The sequence below is a fragment of the Netta rufina genome (genome assembly GCF_964035555.1).
Source record: "Netta rufina genome assembly, chromosome: 3".
Lineage (NCBI taxonomy): Eukaryota > Metazoa > Chordata > Aves > Anseriformes > Anatidae > Netta > Netta rufina.
This window is the reverse complement of record NC_140125.1, coordinates 54,132,122-54,148,060: the sequence shown is the minus strand read 5'-3', so window position 1 is coordinate 54,148,060 and position 15,939 is coordinate 54,132,122. Positions and strand designations below refer to the sequence as shown.

Sequence of the window (15,939 nt, the reverse complement as noted above, 5' to 3'; positions counted from 1 at the left end):
TGGATGAGATGACATTTTATCATCCCTTCCAATTTAAATTGTTGTACAATTCTGTGAATCTAATACACAGATCTGCAACAAAATATTCAGACAGAAGACATTAATAGGTTAATTGATTATCTGTTTCTTTCCTGGTCTTCACAGAAGCCTAATTTCAATATCCCATGTCATGGTTTCATCTCTGCTGCACTTTAATCAAGATAAGTTACCTGTCTTTTTCAATTGGCTTGCGATTCTCCCTAAATTAGATAGGAACTAAGAAGATTCAAGGGGCAAAGACACCCCAAAATTCCCTTCAATTCATCTATTTGCTGACCTGATCAATGTTTTAAGAGTCTCAGTACCCTGGCTAAGATTCTATAATAATGAGAGTTAAGAAATATAAGGGATCTATTGTCCTCTCCTTACCTTCTCAGCATCTCTGTGACATGCTCCCATTCAGACCCAAAATGCCTTTGTAGCCCACTGTCCCAATAATGGATCAGCATGTTCTCAGAAGTCATTAGCATATATGTTTGAACACCCACCAAGTCTGAGGTGCTACATGGTTGGCCAGGTCTCGTGGCTTACACAAAATAAAGTCAGCTGCCTCTTTTGATGGAGATGACTGCCTTCATCAAAAGAGTCAATCTGAAGCATCATTCTTCATGTCTAGTTCTCTCTGACAATGTTTTCCTGTACATACTTGTGATGGCATGTACCAAACATGTACCGAAGTGACCAGAGTGTCCAAGTGTTTAGAAGACTGAGCTTAGCCCCAAGCCAGAAGATGGTATAGAATCAAACTAATGGCATGGCCCAGTTCCTTTATTTTATTTCTTTCTAGTAACAATATTCAAAGATATTATGTCTTGTTTTAACACCTCACACATTCACATTTCTTTGCTGGCAGGTGGCCCTTCAACAAAAAGTTCCTTGTGGTGAGGCTAGCCATACTACCTCATGAGATTATATTTCCTGTGACTGTGAGGCCAAGGTAACTCTTCACAAGATAACTTAACTTCAGCAACCCATTCTTGTCTACAGGAGTATTTGCCTTTAGTAAATGGTAGCAGAAGTCCCTCATTTTCTGTTTGTCTTCAGAGAATTGGTTTTGCTTTGGGTATTCCATTAATCATTGCTAATCTTTCTTCTCTGGTATTGCAAGTACGGCTACATATACATGTTAATAATCTGTAACCTGCACATCAAGTCCTCTGGTGTACCTTATCTTCTCTACCTAATTGCAGATTATCACAGAGCCACTGGACTGTTGCCACTGCCATGCAAGGAAGATACCTCAGTTTTATTCCCTGCCTGTCCTCATAAGCTTCAAATCCAAATGGAAATATCCACAGGTTTATTAGTTCTTGAACTAATCAGTGCTGCTACACACTTTCCTGTATTTTCTCCCTGATGTCAAAAACTGGTTTGTTATTGTCACCACCAGTCCAGCAACAACTACAGACACATTTGATTGACTCACTGTTGCTACTGGTCATCCATTTAGTACATTGTCTAGAAAAGCAGTCTGTCAGCAGCTGTTCATTAAAAATGGTCGTGTCCAGCAGGAAAGGTACTGACTACAGTCATCTTGTGCAGACTCCAAGTGAAATAGCAAATTTGATATTCTAGATAGGAGGATGATAGATGTTGTCAGTTAACAATTCATCAATTCTTTGTAAATGGAAGCTGTATCTTCTGTCCTCCTTTAATTGATAGTTGTTTTCTTTTTTAAATAATAAGACAATATTTTTTTATTCAAAAAAAAAAAATAAAAATCAACCCATCTAGAAGAGAGATGTTTCAGTAAGAGGTTCCCTTGGATTATATGATTTCTTTTAAGTAGCAGAAATGTACCGTATATTTCAAAAGACGCATTTTTGGAGGTAATAAACAGCTTCTTCCATAACAATTATTCTACAGATATGCAGGCCCAGAAAGATCTTGAAATTAATTATATTTCTGATACTTTAAGATTAAAAATAAAATAAAATAAAATGTTAGAGATTGTATTAAATATATAATACAAAATAGGTTTGTACTATATCTTCCATGATATTATGAATCAGTCACTGTCTTCAGTGGAACTGATCATGATGAGGTAAGACAAAAAATGAGTTTAAGTGCTTTGCTGGATCAGGGCCTATGTCTCTGATCCTCACACATCATCTCCAACCATCAGAGAAGTCCAAAATTAACAGCCACAGAGGCTATATCTCATTCTTTGGGAATAACTTGCAAACTTTCCAAAATTCTGTTTCTGTGATATAAGGTATACTCCTTAGTCCAGAGAAGAAGTCCAATTTTAAAACTGATTTAACAAGGCTACAAGCACAGTCAAGGCAATCTGAACCAAAAAGCGATGCAAAATATTCAGTTCTACAGTGATGATTGTTTGTACCTGGGAGCACCTAGGATCACCATCAGAAGGTTCTTGTTGTGCCAAGTCTAAGTACACTTAAAACAAAGAATGTTTACTTAATAGCATAGATTTAAATATCCAGCTTTATGCCAGTGACTGGAAATAGCACCCTAAAAAATCTTCGCAATTTCTTCAGAGGATTCAAATAGACTTGTATCTCCTGCTTACATTAAATGGTTACATTTATTCAATAAAACTGAGATATGCTTTATAAACTCAAAATATAAACTCATCAAGAGTTGATCAAGATATCAAACAATGCAACTGCAAATACAAGAAATTTATACAGAACTAATGAATTGCCAATAATAGAATTTGTTCAAAGGACCAGGGTATTACAAGGAATTACAAAGGGTACTCAAACTGGACATGGTCCTGTGCAATCTGCTTGAGCATGGGGGTTGGACCAGAGGACATGCAGAAATCCTGGCCAACCTCAACCAGTCTGTGAAACTAGCCAGTATGTCACTGAAGCATCAATATATGTTACAACTGTTGAAGACTTCATTCCCTGCCAAAATAGTATGGATAATGAGCAACAACAAAATCATTCAACTTCAGCGTGCTCTAACCAGCATCAAACAGAAAATGGCATCACAATTATCTGCAGTATGCTGTCGCAAGGAGATGAGACACAAACCCCCACCCCTACCCCATCCTCCAAGAATAAAAAAAAAAAAAAAAAAACCACTTCTATGCTTTTTTAAAAAGACAAAAATGCATTGTCATCTGTCAAGCGGAACAAATAGGACCTTAGTGATTCAGTAACAGTTGCACTCTCTTGGCAGATATTAGCTTGTTTAAGGCAGGGAAGATCAAAGGACACAACTGAATGCCAACACTGGGGGGGGGGGGGGGGGAGAAAAAAGGTCAAAGTTATTTATTATTTCAGCATACCCCTATCTTTATTTGTTCTACTACCATTTTCATTGTTTTGTGCAACAAGATGGAGGTCTTCCTGAAACAGAGCAGTCAATAATTTAATGCAATGGTTCTTTTTGCAATACAGGCTCACCCTATAAGTTCAGAAACTCATCAGAGCAATAGTTTTCCCATTCCTAATAGTATGTGAAATACACAGTCCCACATATCCATTTAGTACAACAGTCTACAAACCATAGAAGCAACTATTATCTATTAGCAATGACTTAGAGAAAGGGTAATAATGAACAGGAATCATTGGCATTGGAGAAATCTAATATAAAAATATTGATATTTGATTTGAAAAAATAGAAAATCCAGTGTTAGTTTTATCTGGCTGGTATTTTCCATGAAAGTGATATTACAGCTGAGATACCTTCAAAAGCTGCCAACACTACTGTCATAAACTTCTTGCAGCTATGGTAAATTAATTTAAATGTTAAAATCTTTGGTTGTTTTTTGTTGTTGTTGTTGTTTTTTTTCTGTTTGTTTTTGTTGTTGTTGTTGTTGTTTGTTTGTTTGTTTTGTCTAGGAAAACTAGGAAAATGCAGCTCTTATTGTGTAACTATGTGATAGGGTTATTCCTAATATTTCCTAAATGAGGCAATCAAATAATTAAAACCTCAACGGTACATCATTCATACAACCTCCTTCCTATCACGCTTGTTTGAGTAGGATATGTATGCTTAGAAAGGCCTCATCACAGAAAAAGAAAATACTTGGTAGTGTTGGCAGCCTCTGCTGTTGATTTTCCATCCCAGAGTACAAACAGTCCTGACATCATCGGAGCTACATGGACTGGTGACACATTAGAGCTCAGACCCAATATTGTGACACTGCAGGTGGCACCACAAAGGCTTCAGCCACTACAAGGAGGTTAGCAAGTGGACACTGATGTCAGCCAACCTCATTGGGGATGGCTGGCAAAGACAAGGCGTCAGTGAAGATGCTGAAGGCATTTTCCTCAGGGAAATACTCATTTTGTAAGCTAGAGGTGGATGAAAATACAAGCTGCTTTGACTTTATTGAAAATAGAATGTACCTGCAGACACTCTCAGGCACTGGAATGCAGTTGTTAACTGTTGGAATATTCCCTGGAGTAAGTTTGGCATGTGCCAAATAACACTACTCCAAACAATCTCCAAGCATGGTTGAGGCATTAAAAAAGTACAGGGACCACTGTCATTATTTAGTTTGCATCCATACACCATTTTGTGGAAAGTAGTATCTTGGATACAAGCTAATTCCAGAGCAACTGGTCCAGCTGTCTGGTAATAATTTGGGGTGAATTTGATTTGTGATTATAGCTAGAGCCCCTGGCTTTTAAGTTTGTTACAAATACTAATTTGCAACCTGTTTGTTAGGTGCCAAAGTTCAAGAGTGATGCAGACTGTTACAAGCTGGGCATGCCTCACTCTCAGCAGCTTCTGCATGACTTGAGGGTCATGCACAGTGAGTCAGTGGGCACTTCTGACCCAAAGCACTCAACGAGCATTTCACAGAGGAAACACATCCCCATTTCAGAGTTCAGGGAATTCAAATTCCTGAAAGCCAGCCTGGAAAGGCAATTTGGCATGCTGGTCAGGCCTTTAAAAAGAATAGTTTTGCAATACAGTTCAAGTGGTGAACCGCTGACAAAAGTGGTGGTAACCCTCCTCCTAACCCTCTGCATTCCTGTCCTCTTCCATGCTCCCAGCTTGGAGACCAACATCTGCAAAATGCTTTTATTTGTGTTCTGAAATGTGAGTTTCATGCTGGTGCAGCTCTTGACCCAGCACAGTGGAAGCTGCAGAAGTACACAGACGGAGTGGGGAGAAGGAGATCACCTTTTTCAGAAGCATCCAGCACTTAGGTTAATTTATGTGTACCATAAAAGCACACACAGAGAAACCAAGGCAAAGAAGAAAGGAGGCAAACTGCCAATGAGACATTTGCCCACCACACATTCACATTGGAAAAGGTGAAACTGAATCAAATACACCATGGATTACGTATATGTGTTATATGGTTAATTTATTTTTCTATTAACCCTATTAACTTATGCCTTCCTTAACAAGTTATTTTGTTTTGTGTAAATATTCAGTGCTTGCAAAAGAAAGAATGCTTGTTGTTTAAGACCAAGAAGAAATATTTTGCTTTTCAAAACTTTTTATGAACATGCTTAGTTGAATTTTTCCACATTTCTATGCAAAAACCCAAGCAGTAAAATGTCATTTTTAGAGGAACTTCTAAAGATTTGAAATTAGCCAATGTTGGCAAAGAATAATATATATAAATAAATATATAATAATAATATTAAAGAATAATTTATTTTTACTGGGAGAAAGATATTATTCTGTAATATATACTGTTCAATTAAGAAACAGGAAATAAAATATACTATTAATTTCATTAAGCCAAAAATACAGGATTACCGATGGAAAGTTCAAAAATTGTCCATCCATAATATTAAGGTAGGTACATTATACATCTTTATAAATAAAGGTGTTTTCACATAGATTTTAAGAGGCTGTTGTAAGCAAATTATTATGGCCAACAGATCAACTCTGCATTACTTTTGCAGCAAGTCCTTTATGCCTATGTTTTCACTTTTCAGAGAAAGATTGAATATGAGTAGATCAAATTACAAAAATATTCCTTATCATATTAGTACTATCATGGAAAGCCTGTATCTGCTATTGAAGCAGAATCAAACTTTTTATTGCTTTCCAGCATCACATGGTTACTGCTAATTAATCAAAAGAGCTCCAAAGATCTAGTATCAACTTATCTGCAAAATCTGCACACCCAGAAAACACATGCATTGCACCCATGACTACTTACTGCAGACTACCTCTACACCTTCACCACCAGCTGCCGCAATATCTTTTAGTATTCCAAACAGTAAAATGAGTACTACACGGCATTCCACCTAGATATCAGCTTGTGTTATTTATTCCCCACTTAAACACACCCCAGTGAAAACCCCCATACTTCAGTCCTCAGACATAAAAAAACTGATAGAGTGCAATCCTAAGGTAGTCTGAGCCCTGATACGTAGTATACTTCAATAAAACATTTGGAAGTGGATGAAAAAATTCCTCTTTTCATACAAAATTGTATCCTGCAATGCTCACAGCTTTGTTTGGATGAAATCTAGTTTGTATTCTTTCACCTATGTTTCAGTGAATCACTATTTTCTTATAGTGCTTGAGTGTTCCACTGAATTTGATGCAATTCTGGAATGTATTTAGTGAGGTAAGGATTTTAGGGCAAGTATCTAGAATCTACTTGAACAAGTGTGTTTTTTTGAGCTGATGCCATCTATCAGTTGCATTGACTTTAGAAATGAGACTGGAGTTAAATTCACTCGTATTATGTAGTTTGACTTAATTTAACAATATTATAGCAATTGCAAGTGAAGTGTGGATGCCATATTTGCCCAGAAGACTGAAATGTCAGACAGATTGTATTTTGGCTAGTAAACAAAAATGGTTAATTATCAGTCTGAAATATATGTTGAACAATTTGTTGTTGCTGTTGTAAAGGTATCTCCAACATCACTGTGTGGTATCATTGCTCCAAATATTCCTAACACATAAGTTATAATGTTTTCAGTGCAAATTCTGTAGTTTTGACTTTGCACACAGCTTATGTTCACAGCCAGTTTGAGCCCCTCTTCCCCACTTAATATTCCTAACTTGCTGTTCATTGTTCACGATCAAGTAACATAAAATATAATTTACATAAAAAATAAAAGCACAATTACAAATCTACTTCTGCTCTGTGACAGAACAGAACTGTATTCTGAATGCAGATGGCTATTTATTTTATCTGACGTATCCAACCTATATTAAACTACCCTTGATAAAATTAAATGGACATTATATTAACTTAAAAAGTAACTGAAAAATTTGCATGGCTGCATCCTCACTGAAATCAATGAATAAATAATCCCTGTAAAATCAATATGATTATTCATGAATAAATTTTTATCAATGCTAAATATGTTTAAATACTATGGCCCTTATTATTAAAAGAAAAAAAAAAATGCACTGCTAGGTAGTATGACTTTATACTACCTATATTTTGAAATGCTGATTCTGAGGAAATGCAGGAGCAAATGCTAAAACAGAGCACCACTGCACCACTGACACAACTAGCAGTTGAGTCTGTGATAGAAGTCTCTCACTGATTGCTTACATTCCCTTGAACCTAAGAAAAATAAACAAACAAACAAAACATAAAAGATATTGTAGCAACAATATCTAAATTCCAGCAAAGTTGAATTATTTTTGTGTTGTTGTTTTTTTTGTTTGTTTGTTTTTTTTTTTTCAAGTGCACAGTTTCTGTTCCTTAAAGGAATTAATAGTCATTTGTTTTAATCTCCCATAAAGTGCCAGTAGCAGCTAGGGATACCCTGTGACATTTCTAGCCAAAGGCACATTTGACTTCTTTTGCTCTCATTAGTGAAAGTTCATGAAGATAAACAGAGTAACCTTACTATCTTAAACACTATCTAGATAAGTATGTTTGTTTTACAGACTGGGGAGAAAATGTATCCATTTGAACCTCATGTACTTTTCTTTTAACAGATATAGCAACTTTAAGATCATATTTGGCAAAAAGAAAAAACATGGGTTCTAGTAAATTCCTATCAAAGAGCATCATATTTCAAGAAATGAAGAAATGATTTAGAGGCAAGACTACGTTATCCTATAGTATTTTGTTATTTCTACCTAAATAAGTTAAAAAACTAACAACCTGGATCTACTTGCTTATATATATAAATATATATATATAGAGAGAGAGAGATTAAATATAAATAAAGCAGGGCCTGGAGCTCAGTTACCATGCTACAGAAAATCCTGAAAACAGCCACATCCTTCTAGTATCCCACATGTCTTAGTTTCTAAAATCCCATAAACACGCCAATCTTGCAATAGGGTTTGCAAGTCAATCCATCTAGCCTATACAGGACAGATACGAGGGCATGAGATCAAAGCACTTGAGTCATTTACCTCATATTATATAGAGATCCATTGTTTAATAGCTTCATGTCTCCATCTTCCTCTCTCCTAAGCCAGAGCAGGTGCATTAACACATCCTTTCAGATTGAAACTACAGCACCACCAACTTGCAGTGTGACGTATTTTCTCAAGTAAAGTTTCTTGTGTTGCTTAAAAACATGACTCAGAAAGAAGCAATTAGGAGAGAAAAGTGTGGAACAATCCCAGTGTGAAAATTCAGATACTATAATCTCATCTCAAAGAGTGCACACAGCACTGCAGAAACCAAATTCCAGAAGAAGGGGTTACTCCTTTCATACCCCTGCATGAAGTTTAACAAGGCCAAGTGCCGGGTCCTCCACCTGGGGTGCAATAACCCCAAGCAGAGCTACAGGCTGGGAGATGAGTGGTTGGAGAGCTGCCAGAGAAGGCAGAGAAGGACCTGGGAGTGATGGTTGATAGTCAGCTGAATATGAGCCAGCAGTGTGCTCAGGTGGCCAAGAAGGCCAACAGCATCCTGGCTTGCATAAGAAACAGTGTGGCCAGTAGGGCTAGGGAGGTGATCGTCCCCCAGTACTTGGCTCTGGTGAGGCCGCACCTCGAGTACTGTGTTCAGTTTTGGGCCCCTCACTACAAGAAGGACATCGAGGTGCTTGAGTGGGTCCAGAGAAGGGCGACGAAGCTGGTGAGGGATCTGGAGAACAAGTCCTACGAGGAGCGGCTGAGGGAGCTGGGCTTGTTCAGCCTGGAGAAAAGGAGGCTCAGGGGCGACCTTATTGCTCTCTACAGATACCTTAAAGGAGGTTGTAGCGAGGTGGGGGTTGGTCTGTTCTCCCACGTGCCTGGTGACAGTACGAGGGGGAATGGGCTTAAGTTGTGCCAGGGGACTTTTAGGTTGGATGTTAGGAAGAAATTCTTTACCGAAAGGGTTGTTAGACATTGGAACAGGCTGCCCAGGGAAGTGGTGGAGTCACCATCCCTGGAAGTCTTTAAAAGACGTTTAGATGTAGAGCTTAGGGATATGGTTTAGTGGGGACTGTTAGCGTTAGGTCAGAGGTTGTACTCGATGATCTTGAGGTCTCTTCCAACCTAGAAATTCTGTGTATTAAAGCAGAAATAGCTGGAACAACTTTAATTTTTATCAGAATCTGATCATCCGTAACAGCTGAAGGTCTGAAAATATTACCAAAGTAAAACTCTCTTCAAATGAGTGAGACATGCTTTCTGACAACTAAGTGGCCAGTAATGCTTGTCATTGCATCAGCCCAGTTGCTTTCCAGAATCTTCGAATTCCACATAAATGTCTTTTTTAATTCTAGCTGCATGCTCCATACTTTCTCCTTTCACAATCCATCATTAGGTAATTACAAAGTATGACAATAGAAAAATTAATCTATTGAATAATACCTATTTTAAGTGAATCCAGTGTAACAAGACAGCATTTTTAGATGCAGTCACAAAATATCATAAAACAATTTTAATGTGTTAGCAGGTCTAGAGCATTTTGAAAAGGCTAAGATGCTGTTTAATACTCTTAAATTTCCACAACTAAATTTTAACACTAATTTTTGTTTTCTTCAGAAGTCTGCATCCACTTATATTATGAAAGATAGACACCTGAATCTATGCAATTATTGGATTTTTTTTGGCCTTGTTCCCTCAGTGTGTTGTACAGACAAGAAGTCTGAAGAAAAAAAGTAAGTAGAGCATGTCTGGATGGTTGGCTTCATCCACATTACTTAAGAGTAGTAGTTATGCAAATCTTCATTACCATTCTTTTACTGCCTTCCAGACAGTCTTACAAAAGCTTGTCTCCTTCCCTGAGTATAATACCAGGTCAAGTTTTAGTACTCCTTGCTTTTGGGACTACAGAAGTTCCTTCAGACCCATGAAAAAATACCATATAATCCAAATAGCAAACAATCAACTATATTTACATTTAACAACAGTCCTTTAAGTGCAGTTCACTAAGCCTAAATATATCCATTTCATGTCATTTGAGACACTCTAGGCTATCCAAGACACTAAGTGAAGTTGGCATACATAACCTAGTAGTTAGAAACCTATAAACTCTGGAGTAGCTATGGGTGGGTGACAGGCAATCTTAGGGGCCATTATGTTAGTATTGGTACCTGAGTATACCTACTTGGATATATACACATCTACATACATATCTGAGAGGTGTACATCTGTAGACAAAAGCTATAAACTTTCTACTACTCATGCCCTTGGGAGGGGGGGGGGAAGACTCAGAATAATTCACCAGTATAGCTTACACATAAACAGAGGTAAAAGTATTATTTATCATAGAAAGCAACTCATTTTGAGAACCTCTCTACAAATGTGATTAAAAGGCATTCCCAAATCTTTTGCTAAAAAACACTATTACCTTTATCTTTCAGGTTTGTATTTTCTGTTGAAATGTGGCCTACTGTGTTACAAAACTGACATAGCTAGCAAAAATAGTTTCCTTGTGGCATTAAGTAATTTTCATCTCATCTCATAGATGCTTTATTAACACTTCCTAAATGTATGGAACAACACATATATTTCAAATATATTATGTGCATTTAACTCCTACCCATATCAATTAAAGACAAAAAAGACAGCTTTTAAAAACGTGAACTGAATTTAAAAAAAAAAAAAAAAAATAGACATAAGATTTTTTAAAAATGCTTTGGTTTCAGATATATCCATTATTATCTTTCCAAATGGATTTTTTCTTCTCAGATTATCAACACATTTTACTTTCAAAAATGGCAAATTTTGATAAAGTTCAAATTCAGATTTGGTCCAGAGCTCTCTCCTGTGGCCTTTTCATTTCATGAATCAAAGGCACAATTGAAGCATTCCTTTTGTTTTCCCAGGCTACTGTTTTGCATTAAATTATTCACATTGATTCATACTTCCTTAGGAAAAGGAAACAGTCTCAGGTGAATGGAAGTGGACTGGAGGAGATACGAAATATCTCCTCATGAATACCATACTGGTTCAAACCCAGGATCCCTATAGCCCCATGCCCCACCTTCAGCAATTGTGATTACAAATTGATGTTTTGTGAAGAGAAAGAACAGGACAAGTATATGTGGCATTTCTCTTCTATATTCTCATAGTTTTTATTTTCTGCTCACAGGAGTAGTTGAGTCTAATACAATTATCTATTCAATAACCCTCACTGGAATTCTCTTCCAAGTCATTTTTACTCTCCCTTCAACTTGTCTAAACTGTTTGTATCCATACCAGCCTTTTTCAGGAAATTTCACAAATCCCTCACTTGTGGAAAATTATCTTCTTTTGCTTGTTCTGAACCTTGTTTCTTGATGTTTCTCTGCATGATCTAGTGGTAATTCTCTTTACAGATAAACTTCTTAACACTCATCCATTCCCTTCATTAAAAAAGTAGAATCCAAAAAGACCCATCAAATCAACTCTTAAGACCCCTGGAGAAACCTAAAGTCATTAAAAATATCCTTGCTTTATCTGAAAGTCCTGGATATAATTGCTCTTCTGTTTTGGCATAGCACTGAAGCTGTCCTCCCTTAGCAGCTGGGTACCCAGTTTCATGACTATAACAGGCTGGGATATGAAAAAGAGGCAGAACAGCATTAAAATCCACAATTGACAATTTGGAAGGAGTGCTCTGAGTATGCCTAACACATGTAGCACAACTTAAAAAGAAGTCTTAACAAAAGTTGGCTGTTTATTTTATTTTATTTTAAGTGATGAAAGTATGAGTAGAAGCACGACTGAAGTCTTGTGGTTAGAATTTTCACTTGGGAAAAGGAAAACTTACATTTTAGTCCTCCTCCTAGAACAATTTGCACTTTATTCAAAGTCTGTTTTCATATAAAACTCAGAAAATAAGTTTCAGATCAATACTGTAAAGTGCAGCTTCCAGAAGACAGGAAGATAATTTCACTTGGTGTCTGTTTGAATTATAATAGCGTTGTGCAAATTATACGTGCTATAGAGGACCCACAGCACCAAGACAGAAAAACAGACTCGACTCAGAAGCCTACTGTGGACAGAGTATGTAGCCACCCGTTCCCAGCACTAAGGCAAAGTTTCTGTCTGTGGAAGAGGCAGAGTCTGAAAAAAAATATTCGTTAAAATATTCATCAGATCATTAGATCAAAATTGTTAGATACAAAACAAGATTTGTATTTCTGATATCATTCTCTGGACACATCCTTCCTCGAACACATATTTAAGTGTGAGGTCAAAGAAAGACAGTTTCTACATTCTCATTAGAGTCTTGGATGACAATATTACTAACACATGCAACTCTTCCATTCAAAACATAGAAAGGTAATTACAAACTGTTCTCTTGTTTTCTTGAGAGAGGTGTTAAGGCATTACGTTAACATAAATTACAGTGTTCCAACTGAAAAACAGAAACTATTTTTCAATAGAACTTTTCTCATTACAAATTACTAGCTTCCTGCCAAATTTTAAGTTAATAGTTCTTATGCCTGAACTACCAGGATAACTTTAATATTTTGGTAAGTGACTAAAGCAAAGGAATTATACATGTAAAATGAATCTGCCACATCATTCAGAGCTTAGCTTAGTTTTATATTTGTACATGTAATTGCAGACCTTGGTAGATATATCATAAAAGCAGTACTCCAGTGCTTAGCATTGCTAGTTTGTTACTTATCCTCACTAAAGCACACAACAATAATTCATAAAAAATCCTCATCCATGGGCCTTTTGTGCCTCACACAGCCACATTTTTCACTTCCCTATGTCCCAACCTTATATACATCTTGTAATTATGTAATACTCCACCCTCATATCACATTTTATACCCTAGAACCAACAGTGTTCTCAGAACTGTTTATAAATACTAAATGTCAGTAACTTCTTTCTTTATACAACACTGGGAAGTTGCAGTGTTTGCCTAAAACATACCAATTTAGTAATGGAGCAGGACAAAACCTAGAAAAGAGATACTGTTTTCTAGCTTCTTGATCTAATTATGAAACTTTTGCTCATTGAATATCATCCATCAATAAAGTGTATGACTCAAAAAACAGGTCTATTTATAACATAATTTTTTAGGATCTGAACTTTTGACAAAACTAAGAAATCTGGAATTGAAATAAGGCAACTTTTAACAACCAGAAACTATGCAAATGGTATTCCTGAAAGCCATCTGTGCAATTTTATCCTTGCTGTCCACAGGTGGTATATATGTATGGGAATGGTTTCTGTTAAACAGAAATGAAAGTGTAGGAGAAGATACCACTGTACTGTAATCCAGATGTCTGTCAGCATTTCACTGGAGGATCTGCAGCTGAACAACATACAACTGCACTGATAAGTGGTAGGATTAGTCAAAATATTCTGAGAACCACTGTAAGTGGTTTAATAAATAAATAAATAAATAAATAATGTTTTCCCTTAAGACATATTTTCCAATTGTGCAATTTTCTTCTTGTGGCTACTTAGCAACAGCAGTCATTTTCCATACAAGAATCCTCCTGGTACATTTGAAGAAGCCCCAGGCAAACTACCATATACAATATTCATTACTCTGAATGAACAAGTGGGGAAAAAAAGTACTGAGTTCAAAATAGCTCTTCATTGTTTGGTAATCGTTGCAAAGTATCTTTTCCCTATATTCCACACACAATATGTTTTCATTTTTTTTGTCTGTTTGTTTGCTTTTGTTTTTTTCATTTTTAATCACAAATGCCTTCTTTCTATACAAAAGAGAGAGAGAGAGAGAAGAAATTCTAAAAATTTGTAAATCATTGGCATCAGTTCAACGCAGCCTCCAGCCACATTAGGAGACACAATGCAGTTCAATAGCTCTGAAACCAGTTCACATACCATGCTCTATCCTACTAGTTGGAATAAATGATTCAACATTAAAAATTTTGGATACTCACCTTCTCTAGTGTGTCTAATGATACCATCATCAGTGGTACTTCAGGACCAAATAAATGTTTAGAAAACTTAACATAGGCAGAACCATACCACTTTATCATCAAAATATACCTCTTGGAACACCAAATCCATTTCTAATTCATAATTCATTACAATTTAGTAGCATTGTGGTTATTCCAAGGTATTAATTAAAATCTGACTGTACTGTTAAACTCAATCTGTTCTCTTTTCCAGTCTATCCTGTTGGTAGAATTAGACATTCCTATCCACAGGAGTAAATAATGCCCAGTAAAGATAGGTATCTGCTTAATACACGAAAGGGGAAAAAAAAAATAGCATTGTTATTCTGTATTAACTGTGACTGTGAATGCAGTTCAGCAAAGGTTTAAGCACGTGCTTAAATCTGTGAAAATAACTAAAAGCTATTATATACTAATAGTGTATATTTTGTATGTGTATAATAGTGTATGTATATTAAACTTTGATGAAACAGAAGACCTTCACTCTCTTAGACATTTTTTCCAGGTTTCAACTGATTTTTGTCTCCTTTTTCAACTTTTCAACATCCTTTTAAAAACATAGACAAATGAAACTATTTTCTGTGCTGGTATACTTAGAGCACTCTTTATTCTTCATGCTGTTTCCCTGTTTCAACATCCAAAGATTACAGTAGCTCTTTTTGTCACCATACTACACAGGCAGATCATGGTTTCTTGGTTCCCTCAATGTTGTTTCCAAAGCTATTGTTTACTGAAGCACAAGATAAGATTATACAAAAGTTCAAATACAACATTCCCTTGGCTCATTGTATGATTCATCCTTAAGGCCCTGATTCCCCCACCAGCTACCTGCAACCAGGCACAAAATGCATGTCCTTTTCACTCAGGTACAGCTCTCTTATTATCCAGGACAACATTAATCTTATTAAGAATTGTGCCTCAGTGCCATATGAGTGACATAAATTCCAACTCTACATGGTACAGATGTAATAATCCACTCAAGAGAGGACTCACATTGAGTTAGTTCCTTGGTGTGGTCCACAAAGTCAACATGGGATCATCTAAGGGGTTATTTGCTTTGGAACAAATGGTTCAATTGTGCTGTCCAGTACAAACTTACTTGGGAAAAAACAGCTGCTATTCCAAACCATCTAGATGAATGAAAAGTTTCTTGCATGCTAACGGAAGCCTATTGAAAAAAGGGATAAAAACCACATTTGCAATCAGGTTGAATACTCTACTAATTTGTTTCTACTTTAATATGAGTCACTGTTGATAGGTAAATTACTTATAGTCCTCATTTACTGTCCTAACTCGTTAAATCTCTAAAGTGTTTGCACATTTTCACTTTGAAGACAATACTAAAGTATTATTGTCATGATGATACCCCAGTGTCTAGGAGAGAATAAACTGAAACATGCAAAAACTGTCCCAGAATTAATGCTTTCAGCAGGCAGTTAATGCTTTCAGTAGGGTATCACTGCCACAATGGCCATGCAATCATCATTTATAGCAAAGACCATTATGGCTACCATTAGTGATAAAGTCAGTGTTGGCACAGAAAAACATATAGGAAGCAGCATATTGCTTTAAGCTGAATCATTCTGATATCTGTTAATACAGTAGTACTTTGGCTTCAAATGAATTGTTATTTTTTAAGACCTTGAAAATGAAAACTGTGAAGTAACTGTGGAGCAAGCGGTATTGTTTGTAAATGTAGCCAGACTGAACT

At 36.4% G+C, this 15,939-nt stretch overlaps 1 protein-coding gene across 1 annotated transcript in view; it reads right to left on the bottom strand.

Moving 5' to 3' along the window:
* ESR1 (estrogen receptor 1) overlaps positions 1-15,355 on the bottom strand; it is a 139,696-nt gene extending 124,341 nt beyond the window's left edge. The window contains exon 1 of the mRNA XM_084285268.1: positions 15,328-15,355. The gene's annotated coding sequence lies outside the window, so the exon portion shown is untranslated. The remainder of the gene's footprint in view (positions 1-15,327) is intronic.
* Positions 15,356-15,939: the final 584 nt, after the last annotated feature.